The sequence below is a fragment of the Myotis lucifugus genome, unplaced genomic scaffold (assembly GCF_000147115.1).
Source record: "Myotis lucifugus unplaced genomic scaffold, Myoluc2.0 scaffold_0, whole genome shotgun sequence".
Taxonomy (NCBI): Eukaryota; Metazoa; Chordata; class Mammalia; order Chiroptera; family Vespertilionidae; genus Myotis; species Myotis lucifugus.
In genome coordinates, this window is record NW_005871048.1 from 41,309,768 (window position 1) to 41,326,455 (window position 16,688).

Sequence of the window (16,688 nt, forward strand, 5' to 3'; positions counted from 1 at the left end):
GGCACAGACATACTCTTCTCTTTACCTTATCACCTTATGTTCTTGGGGGATGGTTCACTTTATGTGTCAACTTTATGTGCCACAGTGTCCAGATATTTGGTCAAACGTTATTCTTTTTTTATTATTATTATTTTTTTAAACCAATACACTTTCCGTGGGGATGACAAATATCAGTATTAGAAAATCCAATTATACAACAAATACTACATCTAGTTTGGGGTAGATATATTTATTTTTTGGTAACATACATTAAGTGGCACTAATTACACAGGAACTATAAGGTAGCTAACATGAAGCCACAGAACTGTGACTTTGCCCCCGCTGGGTGAACCTGGCCTCTCTGGCTGTGCACATTTTGAAAAAACTGGATGCCCACTCCAGAGGCACGACAATGAAACCTGCTCTGAAGTGGTAGCTCACCAGAGTACCTTGCAGCTGGACAGATGACAGGCAAGGCATGTCAGTTATGAAGTAGTTACAGGCTAACTCACAAAAGTTACCATTTCTCTTTCTAGAAAGAAGCCAGAAGTGAAGGAATTCCTTGAATTAGCACCTGGCTCGCAGAGCAGCTCTCGTGGTCGTTTCGAAAACCTCCCTCACTCCATCCCTGGACTTTGCTGAACACTCCACGTACCCAAAAGTGCCAATCCTGTTTGCCATATCTCTGCCTTCTTCCAGTTTTACTGGCTCTTGCTTCGTCTTGGCTAGCTCCCGCCTGTGTGCTCATCATTTCGAAGATCCTTCTTGTTCCCGACCAGGATGACGGGCACATTGGGACAGAAACGCTTGACTTCAGGAGTCCATTTTTCTGGGATGTTTTCTAAACTATCAGAGCTGTCAATGGAGAAACGCATCAGGATAACATCCGTGTCCGGGTAGGAGAGCGGCCTCAAGCGATCATCGTCCTCCTGCCCAGCCGTGTCCCACAAAGCCAACTCGACCTGCTTTCCGTCCGCTTCAGTGTCTGCCGCGTAGTTCTCCAACACCGTCGGTACGTACACCGCTGGGAACTGGTCCTTGCTAAAAACGATGCGCAAGCCAGTCTTGCCACAGGCTCCATCACCAACAATCACCAATGTCTTCCGGATCCAGCCATTGCTTACAAATGTGCTGCAAGACCCAGCGCGGCCTGTGGCAGAAGTTCTACAAAGTGCCTTGAACTTCTCAGATGAAAGGCACTCGGGAGAGGCTCCGACTCCGGCTTCTCTGCGCTGACTAAGCTGGTCAACGAGTCCCAAACTTGGAGACTAGGGCAGGCGGCTAAGGAGGCGGTGGACTAAGGAGAGAACCGACAGAGGACAGCGGCTGGCGGCGGTGGAGGGCGGGGAGGGGCAAAACATTATTCTTGTTGTATCTATGACAGAGGCGTGGACAGCCCCAAGAGGCCACACCTCCTTTCAAGCCAGAACTTGCTTCAAATGGAGAAAGAAGGCAATGGCCTTCTAAGGAACACAAACCACCATGCACTCTATAACATACTTTTCTTTCTTGGGTCACTTCCTTGTATTAACTGACCATTTACTCCAAAAATGATGGCATATTAGGGGGAAAAGGCCAATCAGTCCATAGTTCTTTTTCTTTTCAGACCCTCCTTACTCGCCCATAAGCCAAAGGTAGAGAGTGTTGGTAGAATCTGCACATATCAAGAAGTGAATGGAAACGGTTAAGTTCATTTTGGGTAGCGTTTCCATTGTTCTGCTAAGAACATGATCTGTATGCATGTGTGAGCTCTGAAATATAATTTGTGTGGTTTTGGTGACTCTATATGGGACTTTAAATGCTCTTATATTTGCATTTAAAACTAAGCTTGCACCATATAAAGATGAACTGTAAATTCATGCTAACAATTTAAAATGTTAATCTTTCTTCACTTAGAATGACATTAAATAGCAAGTTTAAAAAAACAACAACGCTATGACAAGACAGGAGAGAGATTGTGGAAGAAAGGGAAAGTACACAAGGCCACAGATATACTAGTAAGACCTCACTAAATTGTTGGGCTAAGTGAGAACATGGTAACAGGTCCCGGACATGATAGGTGTCTGTTAACCGTCTTCCCCACTACCCCCCCCCCCCATTCTGCCCAGCAAGAATTACAGCCTGACATCCTAATGGGAATTTGGGGACTTGTTTACATTGCTGCCCTTCCTAGGGGTATTTGTATTTCAAGCAAAAGACACAGAATTTCAGACACCCAATCAGTTGGAAGATAATCCGGGACTCATAGAGCTCTGTCTAGATCAGCCGTGGGCAAACTACGGCCCGCGGGCGGATCCGGCCCGTTTGAAATGAATAAAACTAAAAAAAAAAAAGACCGTACCCTTTTATGTAATGATGTTTACTTTGAATTTATATTAGTTCACACAAACACTCCATCCATGCTTTTGTTCTGGCCCTCCGGTCCAGTTTAAGAACCCATTGTGGCCCTCGAGTCAAAAAGTTTGCCCACCCCTGGTAGATCCTTGGATCATGGGAGAAAGCCATATTCAACTCTTCCTACTCAAAAGGGCAAACCAAGGCCCGGCCAGCGTGGCTCAGTGGTTGAGTGTCGACCTGTAAACCAAGAGGTCACAGTTCAATTCCCGGTCAGAGCACATGCCTGGGTTGCAGGCTCGATCCCCAGTGTGGGGCATGCAGGAGGCAGCTGATCAGTGGTTCTCTCTCATCATTGATGTTTCTATCTCTATTTCTCCCAATAAAAATATTTTTTTTAAAAAAAAAGGGCAAACCAATTCAGCATTGCCACCCTCCTTGAGCTTCTCCTCCAGGTTTTGCTGGGGAAGGAATTCCTTGCTCTTGTGTCCTGGGGAACAACAGCAGACTAGCGCTGGTTTCCGGGCTAACTAATGCCTCTTAATAAGCTCCTCGCTGGGGGAGGCCCGTGTCTACATCTGCTCGGAGGGCTGTCTCCGCAAGCCCGCTTGGGGAATGTCATTTAAAATCTGTCCATCTCCAAAGACAGCATCTCGTCACATGACAGCCGAGCCAGGGGAAGCAGATGCTACCGACGGGAGTGTCCTTTCTAATGACCTGCAGGGCAGCAGGACGAGCCTGCGGAGGAGAGGCCACGGAAGAGAGCAGTGACGGCCAGGAGAGCACAGGCTCGGAGACCGCGTTGCACTGAGAAACATCCTCCCACGGGCGTCTAAGAGGAGCTGCAGACAACAATTTCATTGCGTTGACTCAGACCTTGTTTCCCAGTGGTTTATTCTATAATTTGTTCAAACTTTTATTATAAAAGGAAAGGAATTCTGCATTCAGGAGGCACAGTCAATCCTGGCTAATCTGATCTATACGGGCAATTTAAACAGACAGTCGGGTTGCCATGGTAACGTTCCTGTTTTATTTATGGAAACAAGGTCAAGGTATGGGATCTGAGAGGCAGCACATCTCACTGCTGTGATTTTCAAGCTGTGCCCTGAGGAGCGGGGGTCTGGGGAAAGACTCGGAAGCTGTGAGGTAGGGTGGGGCTCTGGCTCCCACTCCATCATACCGGAGGCAGCCTCACTTTGATCTCTTTCATATTTTAGGATTACACAGCTTTGAAAAAGTAAGGAAGAAAAGCAAAGCCGAGAACTGTCACAAAGAGCTCTGGATCAGGAATTAGAAGATTGGGTCTTGGTCCCTTCCTCCCCCAGACAGACAGAACGTGGTGACCACGGCATTTCCCGGCCCTAATAGCCATCCCTGTTGCCCTCGTGATTTTGATCCATCAACCCCCTACGATGCCACTTTCCCCCCGGGTTTTGTCACAGAGGTGTCCGTGTGTCTGTTCCTCACCTTCCCCTTCCTCCTGTGCCTTCCCCACTCCCAAAGATGGCAGGTGGGCAGGCTTCCCCCCACCAGCCTGGCAGAGACCTCCTTCCTGCAGCGGCCTTCATCTCCACCTTTTCCTGGGGCCACAACGGCAGAGAGAATGCAGAAAAAGAAACACCATAAGGGAGAATCTAAGCTATTATCCCTGCTACACAGACCTGAGTGTAGTGTGTGTCAAATCCGAGTCTAGGTGCAGCGGCTTGTGGGTGATGACGGCAGCTTCTACCTGACTCAGCTGTTGAGCTTCTTCTCCCTCAACCACCCCTCCTGCCCTCCTCTTCCTCTGCTTGGTATCAAGGACATCCTGATTCCTATGGATAAACAGCTGAAAGGAAGCACATTTTATAACAGCTCATCCTGTAGTTTCAGGATCCTCTTTCGTCAACAGAAATGGCAGGAAAAGGTTTACCCCAGGGTCTGTGCAGAAACCAGTGACTCTGACCTTGGCAAGGTATTGAACTGTGCACATGTCCTCCCACTGGAGAAGGACAAGGGTGGGGCTGGGGCAGAAACCAGGCCTAGAGACAGACCTGGGAGCCAAGCACGTGGCTCGGAAGAGCCAAGAACAGAGGTTAAGAATGATGCACAGGGCTCTGCCTGGGCCTGAAGGAGGGCAACAGAGTAAGGGATCCTGATTTGTGGTGTTTGCCAATTTCTGTGGTGCATGTATTTGTACTGTGGTCAATTCCAAGGTACCAATGTGATATTACCGAATGTGGAGTTGGGAAGAGATGTGTACCAGTAATAAGATCATGATACAGTATTTCTACCATGCAGACACAGTGCATGGAAATAACTCCAAGAACACAGGTAATAGTAAAATAATTAGGAAGTAATGTTTTGTATGTTAATTATCTCTGTTTTAATAAATGTTATTTAATTGCAAGCTCATATAATTTAATTTCTAATAGTAGCTAAACAGAATGATAGTTAAACATCTGGCCACAAGATTCCTGGATATTTAACAACTGTCTCTGATGAGCTCCTCCAGCACATCACTGCACCCACCCTACCCCTGCTGCCCACTCACGTTGCAGGTGACATTTGTGATGAAAATGTAATAATGATAATAACACAAAGCTACAGATTTTTTCCACGTAGTACATTAATTTCTGATCCACTATGTATTGTCCTGAGTGTGGCCTGTTTTTTGGCCTGAGCATCGCAGTTAAGTCTATTTTAGTATTCACCTAGACCTGGGCAATCGACCTTTGTCCTAGACCAAGGGTGGGGAACCTTTCTTCTGCCAAGGGCCATTTGGATATTTATAACATCATTCACAGGCCAGACAAAATTATCAACTTAAAAATTAGCCTGCTATATTTGGTCAAACATTTAATTAACTCACCCCTAATGCTTTGGCAGGGCCAAATGATTTCTCGGGCTTTATATGGCTCCAGGGCTGGACATTCCCCATCCCTGCCCTAGACCCTCCCCTTTGGAAGGCCCTGGCCTGGCCCTTCACCTGGAGGAGGAGTTTATGGAGCTAAGGGGATGTGCCCACAAAGGCCTCATGCCTCCCCTTCCAGCCCATACCCTGAGGTGTGCAGGATTCCCTGCCCCAATCGCTGGGGCCCACTGCCATAACTCTATCGGCCCTTTCCTGGATCTGTCCTTCTATGGACAAACTTCACTGCTACTCATGTGCATACCCATAGGCTTGGTGACCCAGGGGAGGCTCTTTGTGGCCAGAGCATTTCCACGTTCAGACTCGGATATCCTCGACTATGTTTGCAATGCCCCTCATGGTGCTATCAGGGCTGGGCAAACTTTTTGACTCCAGGGCCACAATGGGTTCTTAAACTGGACCGGAGGGCCAGAACAAAAGCATGGATGGAGTGTTTGTGTGAACTAATATAAATTCAAAGTAAACATCATTACATAAAAGGGTACGGTCTTTTTTTTTTTAGTTTTATTCATTTCAAACGGGCCAGATCCGGCCCGCGGGCCGTAGTTTGCCCACGGCTGTGCTAGATGGAACCAGGGAGGATGCAAGAAGGGAGTGCCCATTTGCACTCTTGCTCTGGGTCCCCACAGGCAAGCATGGGCTTCTTGCATAAGCCCCAGCTCCACAGAACCCATATTTCTTACTTCAAGCACCTCTCATGACTACCAGGCCAGCCCCGCAAATATCAGAGCAGGAGACTCAACCAAAAGCTGAACTTGATCATTTCTTTGGTATGAAAAATGTCTTATCTCAACCTTAGCAGAGCTAACATGGTTGCCCCTGAAGAACAGATGATGACAAGTCTTACTGATGCTATGACAAGCTGCCTTAACCAGGCCTGCAACTCCCACGAGCCTGAAAACGCTGCCCTGAAGGCCCCAGGTTCTCTAGCAGGGTGAGAAATCTAAAAACGTATTCACTTGGAACAGCATTTGCTGAGTTCCGATTATGGGTAAGGTGCTTTTGTCACTCCCTACGCCTAACCATGTGAGAAAGACATTAGGCTCTGCCGTCACAAATGTATCGTCTAATAGAATTGAGGAGGTAGGGACTGATGAAACTTGTACATTAAAAACTTTAATAGAAGGCAAAATATTTTCAGTATGATAATAGGTTAAAAGTGCAGGAGAAATTGTAAAAAACTAGAAGAACCAAGATGTCCTCTATAGGATGAATGGATAAACAAACTGTACTATCCTTAAAATGAAATATTATTCAGCAATTAAAAAATGAGCTATCAAGTCAACAAAACAAAAAAACATGGAAGAACCTTGAATGCATACTGCTAAGTGCCAGGAGGCAATCTGAAAAGGCTTCATACTACATGATTCCAACTCTATTACATTCTGGATAAGGCAAACCTATAGTCAATAAAAAAATCAGTGGTTGCCTTGGCCGGTTTGGCTCAGTGGATAGAGCGTCGGCCTGTGGACTGAAGGGTCCCGGGTTCAATTTTGGTCAGGGGCATGTACCTTGGTTTCGGGCACATCCCCAGGAGGGAGTGTGCAGGAGGCAGCTGATCGGTGTTTCTCTCTCATCAATGTTTCTAGCCCTCTAGCCCTCTCCCTTCCTCTCTGTAAAAAATCAATAAAATATATATTTTAAAAAAATCAGTGGTTGCCAGGGGTTCTGTAAGAGGGGAATAAATAGGTGGAGCACAGGAAATTTTTAAGGTTGTGAAACTGTTCTGTACAATACTGTAATTGTAGAAAAATGACATTGTGCATTTGCCAAAACCCATAGAACTGTACATCACAAAGAGTGAAACTTAATGTAAACTAAAGACATTCTGATATATGCTACAACATGGATGAACCTTGAGGACATTATGCTAAGTGAAATAAACCAGACACTAAAGATCAAATATTGTTTGATTCCACTTATATGAGTTGCCTAGAATAGGCAAATTTTTAAGTGCATGAGAGTACACTTAAAACTAATACAGAGCTATATGTCAATTATGTCTCCCTTTTTTTTAAGTGCATGAGAGGTCAGAGCAAGGAGAGATCTCATCCAATCAGCAAGAACACTTTTATGGAGAGAAACCAAGATGGCGGCATAGGTAATCACCTATACTTGCTGCCTCTCACAACCACATCAAAATTACAACTAAACAGCAGAACAACTACCACCCAGAACTGTGGGAAAGCTGGCTGAGTGGAAATTCTACATCCAGAGAGGTGAAGAAAGTGCATTGAGACCGGTAAGAGGTGCAGAGGCACGGAAAGTGCTGGCACCTGGATGTGCTGTTCTTTAAACTGGGAGGGAGATACAAGCTCCCGCTTGCTATGAATTCCAATTATGGATGAGACTCTGGGGAACCCAGACACATACGGGGAGAAACTGGACTGACTGGCATTGGGACAGGAATGTGAGGGCAGCTTACTCTTAGAGGTGCCCGCAGTAATCATTGTTCCTGCATGGGCGCTCGGGATGTGGAGAACCAGGAACTTCTCCAGTTCAGGGAAGCCACTGCTGTTTGCTCCGCCCTGGTGATTCCCAGAGACCCCGCCCCACCCAATTTACAACCCCACCCAAGCTGTGACCATAGGCTTTTGCATATGAATGGCCTGTCCTTTCGCCTAAAACAAACTGCAGCTGGGTCAGATAGCCCCAGAAATTCCAAAAGAAGGCCCATGACCTGGCAGCAGCAGTGGCCTTGCTTCATAGCTGGGCCTTGTCTGGGCACTTCCAAACCCCATACAAAGAGGAGGAATCTGCAGATGTCTCTGTAGCTCCTGCTGGGCGGCCCCAGACAGTGGCTGACCTTGCACCTCCTTGGAGATGATAACGAATTACAACTCTTCACATTCATAAAAGACACACTCAAGGAGCAGACTCAGTGAGCACCAAAGCCCTACTGAAGCAAGTCTTGCCCCATAAGGGTGTCTCCTGCGCAACAGATCCTCCAGTATAGACACAGCTGGTCATCACAGCCAATTGGCCTGAAGTTCAATTCCTCGCAGTGATACCAACAGCAATCAAGGGTTAACTACAAGACTGTGCAAACAGCCCACAAAGGGGTGCACTAAAAGCGTCCACCTCAGGTGACTGGGGAGGCTGAGCCACTGGGCCCTATAGGACACCAACCACACAAGGCCACTCTATCAACTCAAGGAGACTTAGCAACTACCCAGTACATAGAAACAAACACAGGGAAGCAGCCAAAATGTGGAGACAAAGAAACAAGTCACAAATGAAAGAAACGGATGAAAGCAAAATACTGGATATAGAGTTCAAAACCACAGTTATAAGGTTACTCAAGAATCTTCTAGAAACTTCCGAGAAATTTAGTGAGACCCTCAAGGATATGAAAATGGACCAATCAGAAATTAAGCATACACTGACTGAAATAAAGAATAATATACAGATATCCAACAGCAGACGAGAGGATCCCAAGAATCAAGTCAAAGATTTGAAATAAGAAGAAGCAAAAAACACCCAACCAGAAAAGCAAAAAGAAAAATGAATCCAAAAATATGAAGATAGTGTAAGGAGCCTCTGGGACAACTTCAAGCGTACCAACATCCGAATTATGGGGGTGCCAGAAGAAGAGAGCAAGATATTGAAAACCTATTTGAAGAAATATTGACAGAAAACTTCTCCTACCTGGTGAAAGAAATAGACTTACAAGTCCAGGAAGCACAGAGAACCCCAAACAAGAGGAATCTAAAGAGGACTACACCAAGACACATCATAATTAAAATGCCAAGGGCAAAAGACAAAGAGAGAATCTTAAAAGCAGCAAGAGAAAAACAGTTAGTTACCTACAAGGGAGTACCCATACGACTGTCAGCTGATTTCTCAACAGAAACTATGCAGGCCAGAAGGGAGTGGCAAGAAATATACAAAGTGATGAATAGCAAGAACCTACAACCAAGATTACTTTACCCAGCAAAGCTATCATTCAGAATTGAAGGTCAGATAAGAGCTTTACAAACAAGAAAAAGCTAAAGGAGTTCATCACCATCAAACCAGTATTATATGAAATGCTGAAGGGTATTCTCTAAGAAGAGGAAGAAAAAGGTAAAGATAAAAATTGTAAACAACAAAGTGACAACAAATACATATCTATCAACAAGTGAATCTAAAAATCAAGTGAATAAAAAATCTGAAGAACAGAATAAACTGGTGAATATATAGAATCAGTGGCATAGAAAGGGAGTAGACTGACAATTCTCGGGGGGGAAGGGGGTGTGGGGGGGTACAGGAAGAGACTGGACAAAGATCCTACACCTATGGACAAGGACAATGGGGGGGGAGGGCTAAGGGCATGGAGTGGGGTGGGAACCGGATGAAGGGGAGCTATGGGGGGAAAAAAGAGGAACAACTGTAGTAATCTGAACAATAAAGATTTATTCAAAAAAATAAAGAAAGAAAAAGAAAAGAAAGAAAGGAAGGAAGGAAGGAAGGAAGGAAGGAAGGAAGGAAGGAAGGAAGAAAGAAAGAAAGAAAGAAAGAAAGAAAGAAAGAAAGAAAGAAAGAAAGAAAGAAAGAAAGAAAGAAAGAAAGAAACCCTTTATGTGTTTGTGGGGGTGGGGCGGCGGGGGGCAGGGGTAGTTTTCAAGACAAGCCTTAGAAGATGCTAGGATTTCAACAAAGGAAGAGATGGGAGAGGGAAGCCATTACAAAGAGGTAACATACGGGCAAATGTACAGCAACAATAAAGGCTAGATGGCTGGGGTGGATGACTGCATTTGACTGCAGCCTATAGGAATGTAGGTAAACAATAGAAAATTATTTTTAAAAGTAAGTACACTCATTTATCAAACAATAATTATTAAAAACTTGCTACATTCCAGGTGCAGTTATAGTTGGTGAGGATGGAACAATGAAATTCCTTGTCTGCATGGAGTTCATACTCTAGTGGACTGTATATAAAGGGGTCTTGAATGTCAGTCAGTGGAGAGTCAGAGAAAAACTAATACATAGTCTTTTCTGTGCATTTTCCCTGGTCATCTAAGTGCACCAGGGTTATAGATTGTTTATTTTACTGTAATGTAACCTCATGAAGTGTACTGGCCCCTAAAGACTGTGACTTTCTCCAGAGAAACCTCACCCTCCTCTCTCTTTTAAGCGTAGTATCAAAGACCAAAATCGTATACAAGTGATTTTTCAACTGTCAGTGAGGGGCAAGGTGTTTCCTCACTCCTCCGTCATCTGAGGGGGTTTCGGATGGATTGGATTAAAGCCACATGTGCATGCCTTTACAGATTCTGACACATCTCTCTAGGAAGGCATGACCCCCCGCCCACCCCCCTCCCCCCCCCCACACACACACACTCACTCTCTCTTAATCAGGATTTGGTCAGAAAAATGGAACCACTCAAGGTATTCAATGAAGAGATTTAATTCAGGGAACTGAAGGCTTACAAAGTTGTTGGCAAGGCTGAGGAAGCAAAGGTCAGGGAAAGACGTCATTCACTTACAAGAAGTCTGGAATTATAGGAGTTTCAGAAAACCATCACTGATGATCTCAGCGTCCTATAAGACCGGAAGGGATGATTTGCAGGACACTCAGAAGTTATTGCAGAACCCCACATCGGCCATTTATCAAGGCCTGTATGTTCGCCTGTATATTACAATAGGAGCAATAATAGTTTCATGGCACAAGTGCCTCTAATTGGCAGAAAATAAATCAGAACACCAATACTTGGGGATCCTGAAGAATATAGTTCTCAGGTTTCCAGTCCCTACAACACAGGAAAAAACAGAGGTGGAACTAGGGTTGAATGCTGATTTCCAAAAGATACCTCCTAGAGTTGAATTGTATCTCTCCTCCCCTCCCCGCCCGCCCAGAAAAAAAAAAAAGATATGTTCAAGTCCTAACCCCTGGAACCTGTGAATGTTATTTTATTTGGAAATGGTTTTTTTGCAGATGTAATCAAGCTAAAATGAGATCAGACTGAATTTGGGTGGGTTGTAATCCTATGATTGGTGTCCTTAGAGAAAAGAAGGATATTGAGACACAGAGACAGGAAAAAGTGCCAAGTGAAGATGGACACGCCAAGGAATGTCAAAGACGGCAGGCAACCACCAGAAGAGACAAGGAAGGATCTTCCCCCAGAGCCTTGGAGGGAACGTAACCCTGCTGACATCTTGGTTATAGAATTCTGGCCTCCAGAACTGTGAATCAACAAATTTCTGCTATTTAAACTACCAGTTTGTGGAAATTGGTTACAGCAGTCCTAGAAAACTAATATACTCCCTCCACCCCCCACACACATTATTCACAGCCCAGTGCCCTAGTGAGCCGCCATGACAGATAGGAGAGTGCTTGGAAGCAGAGCTTGGGAGTGTAAAACTTGGAAGATGAACACCACTGTTTTTTCCTGGGGGTCCCCTAACTTAGACGATAAGGATCACTGAAGGAATCAGGAAGACAACAACCCTCCTCCGAAGCCATGGCCCAAACTGGACGGGAGTACCTACAGGGTAATCTTGGTTTCGCCAGACATGGAGAGTTGGTTACTTTCTTACCCTTGACAGTTGCTGAGGGAGCTGTATATATCTCGGGCACAAATTGGCACACAAAGTATTTTTCATTGATCTACTTGGTGTACAGCTATGCTGATTTTAAAGCAGCCAGCAAATCCATTTCTAAAATAGAAAGGACAGCTTCTAAAAGTATATCTAGTTACCGAGTTCATGATGTTCTTGGACCAAAGTGGCTTTAGGAGGGAAAGAAGAGCCTACCTCTTTTTTTCCATCTTTCCCTCAAGCCATAGACCCACTCCTCAGACAACTCCTCCCCAAGACATTTCAGCACATTATTTGTTTCAAGGCTTATCCTTTTATTAGGCAAGTCTTCCAGAATTAAACAGAAAAATCTTAGGAGTGGGTGGGTTGGCAGAAGAAACAGAGAAGGCCTGTTTGAATGTGCCATGTGGGTGGAGGTAAGAAATAAAGATGATGCCACAGACCTACAAAGCCTGTAACTTGTTAAAACCCTAGTCCTTAGGAAATCCATTTTCCTGGACTGGTATCAAAGAGACTATTTTCTCTGCATTTCTCTGGGCACTATTTCTCCAATAGAGTAATTCTCAGCAATTGCAAAGTACAGATAAGTAGCAACTATAATCCTCATCTTGGGAAGCCTGGATTGAGCACCCACTTTCATTAGGCTATGAGGAAAGGTGACTAAGAAATAGAATTGGCCTGGCTGGCGTGGCCCAGTGATTGAGCATCGACCTATGAACCAGGAGGTCACAGTTCGATTCCCAGTCAGGGTACATGCCCAGGTTGCGGGCTCAATCCTCAGTGTGGGGCGTGCAGGAGGCAGTCGATCAATGATTCTCATCATTGATATTTCTCTCTCTCTCCCTCTCCCTTCCTCTCTAAATCAATAAAAATATTTTTGAAAAAAATAGAAATAGAATTGAACTCAGATATTTGACCTACTATGAAAGCAGACTTGCCTAGGGGCAGAAGACTGCAGCCATTAACCCCTGGGGTGCCTTTCCAGTGGACTGTGTGGTGTGTTAGCTATTACTAGGGTTTTTTCTTTGTCTTTAGCAACAGAGAAGCTTGCACATTTGCTAGGACCACCTCCTAAGCCACATGGTTGGGCATGTTCAGAGGTGTTCCATGGCAGACAATCTTCCTACCTTTCCCAGTTACATGCAACTTCAGGTTAAAAGACTGCTAGAGGTGGGGTTTTAGTTGCAGAATTTTCCTACTAAAACCTGGCAAGGCCAAGCACATGTTTATTCTTGCTATTCTGACCTCTCTGAAGGGCTGGCAGGAAAAGGCAGCCCAGCAATGAGCTCTGTGACACTGACTTGCTCTGCCCTAAACCATACTCTCAGATACTATGGCTCCAGGGCTCATCTGTGGATGACATTTACCCAGGTTAAGTTTTGAGTCTCCTCTTTGACATCAGCCCAAGAAAATGCACGGGCAAAAACCAGGCACATATTCAGGTTTTACCCAGAGGTGATTTCTTTTCCCTCATCAGAATTCATTACCATCAAGATGGTAGGTTTTCTCATTAACAACCATGACAGTGACCAGCCCTCCTCATTTATCGACTTATTGCTCATCTAAAAATGTCAAGTGATCTAATATGATTAGGTAGCTGTATGCAAGTGTCTCCTATCTCAGTCTCCTTCTGGACAATCTAGGAGACAACTGGCTTTGCCTTTGCATAAAACTGAATAATCATTAGAGTCTTCACAGGACTATGAAGTCATAAGGCTCAATGGAAACTCAGGATGTTAGTCAATTTATTCTCCTTGTCTCTACACAGAAATGCAAGCCATTTAGGGTAGTAGTCATCGCTAATCCATAACCACAAGAATGGATAATATTTTAAAAGATAGATAGATAGATAGATAGATAGAGCCTTATACTTAAGTACTTTACACGTATTATAACTATTTTATGAGGTATTTATTGTTGTTGTTGTTGTTGTTGTTACCAGTTCATATAAGTGTAAATCAAGGTTGAGACAGATTAAATAACATCCAAGTCAGTGGCAGAGGTGAGATTTAGACATAGGGATCTCCTAACCCAGAGGGTCTTGTGTCTAAAAGGATCTTCTTCTTACTATTATGGTTGTTCTTTTCACATAAATCAATCAGGGAGGGGGGAAAAACCTTTTTCTTCTATCTCACTTAGGTTCAGTGCCTGGGGCCCTGCAAGTTAGACAACAGACAGATTTGCAGGAGAAAAGGTTTATTATTACATATGTATATGGAAGACTTTATAGAAAAGTGAAGACTCCCAAAAAGCAGACAGGCCTGAGACCTTATATACCTTTAAAAAAAAAAAGACTGATAAATTGTGGAGACAGGACAAAATGAGGGAAAATGGGGTTGGGACTATGAGTGGCAAATTCTGTGAAAGTGAGTAGGAAATAATGGGGGAAACTAAGGGAAAATAGAGGTAATTTTAGCAAGATCTGCTTGCAGACCCATCTCAGAGCTGACTTTTTGTCTTCTTTATGGCCATAAAGCTCCCACAGGAGCAGGGTCTTCACTTCTCAGAAGTTTCTGCCTTTACTCAGATAAGAAAAGATCTGAGAAGGTTTCTTTCTGCATCTGTTGATTCTCATTTGCCTCCAGCTCAACATAATCATGCCAAAGTGGCATTTTGGGGGCAGCATATTCCAATCCCCTTCAAATCCATGCCATCTTTCTCTCAGTACAATTTAGGAAGCATTTTGATTATCAAAACAAGATATAAATTCTTTTCCTCATTTTTTTGTAATCAACTGTTTGCTGCAGACTCTCTTTTTCATGTATCCTTGGCACTTCCCAACCCCTCCTATGAGGAAGTTCTTCCTAAAGTTTAATTGTAATGCCTCCATTGCAATGCAAGCCCACTCTCCCTTATTCTGTCTCCAGAGAAAGCAGAACAATGCTTTCTATTTTTTTAGTGTGGTTGAAGATTGCTCGCTCTCTCTCTCTTTCTCTCTCTCTCTCTTTCTAGCTACAGAGAGGAAGATGACTTTTCCATCAGTAATTTGGAAGAGACTTGCCTGCTCTTTGGAAGATAATCTCCAGCTTCTTTATATATTCAGATTGTTTCACTTGCATTGTTAACTGTCACAGTCAAATGGAAGACTTAGTGTGACATTTATACCACCCCCCTGCTTAATCCTCTTCCGAGATTGATAAAGCACCCATGACACTCTTGACTTGGGAATAAACAGTTTCTAGTCCTCATGACCTGCGACTCATGGCCCACTGAAAAATTTACCATAACATCCAAGGTTTGAGTAATGAAGACTTAAAGGAACCTGGAAGACTCTGAAAAAGTCTTCAGGAATCAGCAGAATTAACTTTATCAGAAGCAGCCACAAATCTGCCTGTGAGGGCTGATGCATTATTTCAAAACAGGATGAATTCTTGAACTTCTTTATTTAAATTTAAAGACATTTAAAAGGGGAGAAAGCATAGCCTTTATTGACTCTGTTTTTAAAAATCATTTAGATTGTATAATTATCTATTGTTATAGATGTGCCTGGAGGACTAGCTAAATAAATGTTTACAATTGCTAACAGCTCTGGACCATTTGCAGTTGCTGTATACTAAGTTCCATCACCAGTGCCAATTCTCCTTCATGGAAAGTTTCACAGATCAAGAACACGTTCATTTCTAACACCCAAATGTAAGCCAATATGGTGTTTTTCTGATGTCTGGGCACTAAAATGAACCCTTTGGAACACATGGAAGCAGAAACACAACTATTCTCTACAGGCAAGAGACCAGTGCTGTAGGCCAATTTTTAGCTTTAGAGAACCAGATGAACTAAATTGTGTTGACTATGACCATTGTGTATTATGGCATTTGTTCTCCAACTGAGGGAACATCAGCATAATTATTGTTGGAGAATTACTAATGGATCCCAAGTTGTAAGCCAAGGAGTTCGCTTTTGCTTTTTGGAAGTTCCTCCAGTAATTCTGATGATCAACCATGTTTGAGAATCATTGCTCAATGCTATTCTAGACAGTCCCTAAACAGAATTGAGACCTGGCCCAAGGGAGGCAATGTTGTCTCAAGGAGTAGTGAAGAACTGAAAAAGGAGGGAGGGAGGGAGCTGGGCAGGTGGAACAAAGAGGGTGCTGAAAGGAAAGGGCAGAAGCCAACTTTGGCCCAGTTGTCAACGCAATTCAGGAACTGCTCAGCCTAGGAGCAGGCTCTCTGATTGGGGGATGAGTCTACCAACACCATTCACAGCCTGTAGTGCCGTGCAGGTCAGGGAAGGGACAGAGGGAAAGCATGCACCATGGAGTCAGACAGCCTGCTGTGAATCTAGGCTCTGCCACTTGCAAGCTATGGGACCTTGGAAAAAGTTTACCTATCAAGATCTCAGTTTCCTCTTTTCTAAAGTGAGGATAATATAGGAGCCACCTCATCAGGGTGCTGAAAGAATTTAAAAACTTTAAGTGCTCAACACAGTGATTGGCTTCTAATACTCAGATGCTACTGTTGTCTCTCCCCATTGTGACCAAGGTGCCCAGCTGCTGATATTAAGGGTTGATATATTTGTACATAAACTACATCTAAAGACTAACTGACTTGTGTTAATGGTCAAATCTGTGGCCAGGGCCTCCTGAACACCTCATACTGACTCCCTGGGCCATTTACCCAACAATATGTGAAGCAGGTGAATCACAATAAAGGTAAAAAGGTTGAAAATCACAATGATCCAGAGGAACTTAGCACAATTTCTCAGTAAACTCTTCGAAAAGTATATATCAGAGTCCTAACCAGTTTGACTCAGTGGATAGAGCGTCAGCCTGCGGACTCAAGGGTCCCAGGTTCGATTCTGGTCAAGGGCATGTACCTTGGTTGCAGGCACAACCCCAGTAGGGAGTGTGCAGGACGCAGCTGATCAATGTTTCTCTCTCTTCGATGTTTCTAACTCTCTATCCCTTTCCCTTCCTCTCTGTAAAAAATCAATAAAATATTTTTTTTAA

At 44.1% G+C, this 16,688-nt stretch overlaps 1 pseudogene; it reads right to left on the reverse strand.

Annotated features, from left to right (window-relative positions):
• Positions 1 to 546: 546 nt before the first annotated feature.
• LOC111825551 overlaps positions 547 to 16,688 on the reverse strand; it is a 56,722-nt pseudogene continuing 40,580 nt past the window's right edge.